Genomic DNA, 1,840 nt, shown 5'->3' with positions numbered 1-1,840 from the left:
ATATATTCAAGGTCATATTTTGGTTCTCGTGGACTTGTTTTCATTTTCTTCAGCTTCAGTTTGACTTTGCATATGAGTAATTGATGGTCTGTTCCACAGTCTGCCCCTGGCCTTGTTTTCACTATGGAGCTTTTCCATCGTCTCTTTTCCACAGAGGTAGTCAATTTGATTTCTCTGTATTCCATCTGGTGAGGTCCATGTGTATAGTCGTCTCTTATACTGTCTAAAGAACGTATTTATTTGAAATGAACAAATCATTGGTTCTGCAGAATTCTATCATGAGCTCCAGCATCATTTCTATCGCCAAGGCCATAGTTTCCAACTACTGAGCTTTCCTCTTTGCTCCCAACCTTTGGATTCCAGTCACCAGTAATGATCAATACATCTTGATTGTGGGGGTGGGACCATGCAAATATGGTACATGGAACCCTAAGGAGGGATTGGTCGGTCTTGCCTTCCCATTAGGCTTATAATCCCTAAGTAGAAAGGCAGACTTCACCACTACCAAAAAGAAAAGAGGGGAGTGGAATATGTCCTTTAGACCCCGATTTAGGAGACAGAGCAGGAGCTGTAAACCCAGAAACTGTGAGTGTGGCAGAGCAGCAGTAAGAGGAGCCCCAGGAGTCAGAGAGCTCAGCACCTTCACACAGGAAGCTCAATGGCAGAGTAGGTGTGCTGACCCATGGGCTGAGTGGGATGCTGAAGCCCTGAAGGAGTTTTGTAATGCTTGGCTGAGTAGGGCTGAGGTTGGAGCAGAAAGAGACCTGCTTGTGGGCACGGCTGAGAAGAGGTTGTCCTGTCTGAAGACCTAGATCCTGAGTCATTTCTGACCAATTGTAACCTGGCACTTCTCTGAGTCCTGGGAACATAGTGGGTTACGAGTTGGGCCACAAACTGCAAGGCCCGCAGTTCAAATCTACTAGGTGCTCCTCAGGAGAAAAGATGAGGCTTTCTACTCCTGTAAAGATGAACAGCCTCAGGAGTACTGTTTGTGACTTGTGTGTGGCCATTGCAATGCGGAGACGAGTGGCCGGAGCGAGATTTCGGGGGTCAGAATTGGTAAAGGTTGGAGGGTTGAAACCAGCCTGCCGTCCGCCTCGTAGGCATCAGCCTGGAGCAGTTGATGTTTCTCCCCTCTTGTGACGTTGAAGGAGGTCAGATCCTGAGCTGCTCATGTACACATCTCTGCAGGTAGAGACTGAACCCTTTTCTAGGTCTGTTAGGTGGTGAAATGAGTTCCTTTCTGAGGAGTTTCCTCTGCCCTAATTTTCTACCCCAGAGGGTAGAAATACTGCAGCCCGCCCCGTGATTGGTCTGTTGTTGAATCACTTCTGAGTCATGGCAACCATGTGTACGGTTTCCGAGGAGTGGCTGGGGGGTTTGAACGCTGACCTTTTTGGTTAGCAGTCCAGTGCTTATCCTACAGCACCACACCAGGACTCCAATATACTTAGACTCCTGTGGTTCACAGTCCAGGGCGCCCCACCAGGAGCCCATACACATAAAGTGACTGTGATCCACTGAGGGACGTCCCCTGGGAGGCCCAGGCCTTGAAATGGAAAAGGAGTTTCCTTATACAAGTGGGTGTGGAAAAATTCCATTCTCTTCCCATTCCTTTTTTCCAGGAACTTTTGAGGCCCCCTCATGTGTGCTGCCAACCATCTCCCTGAAGGAGAAGCTTCAGCCAAAAGAAGGAAGCAAAAAGGAGACAAGGCACGAAGGGAGACGCAGAGGGAGAGCAACTTCCCAAAAGCGCTGGTACAGCCCAGTGGCCTCCGGGTTGGTGATGGCACTGTAGAAGCAGCAGAAGAAGGGACTTTACCTACATGTGTCCTAAGCT

The sequence above is a fragment of the Chrysochloris asiatica genome, unplaced genomic scaffold, assembly GCF_000296735.1.
Source record: "Chrysochloris asiatica unplaced genomic scaffold, ChrAsi1.0 scaffold00445, whole genome shotgun sequence".
Taxonomy (NCBI): Eukaryota; Metazoa; Chordata; class Mammalia; order Afrosoricida; family Chrysochloridae; genus Chrysochloris; species Chrysochloris asiatica.
The sequence above is the reverse complement of the archived record's forward strand: the minus strand, read 5'-3'. Positions refer to the sequence as shown.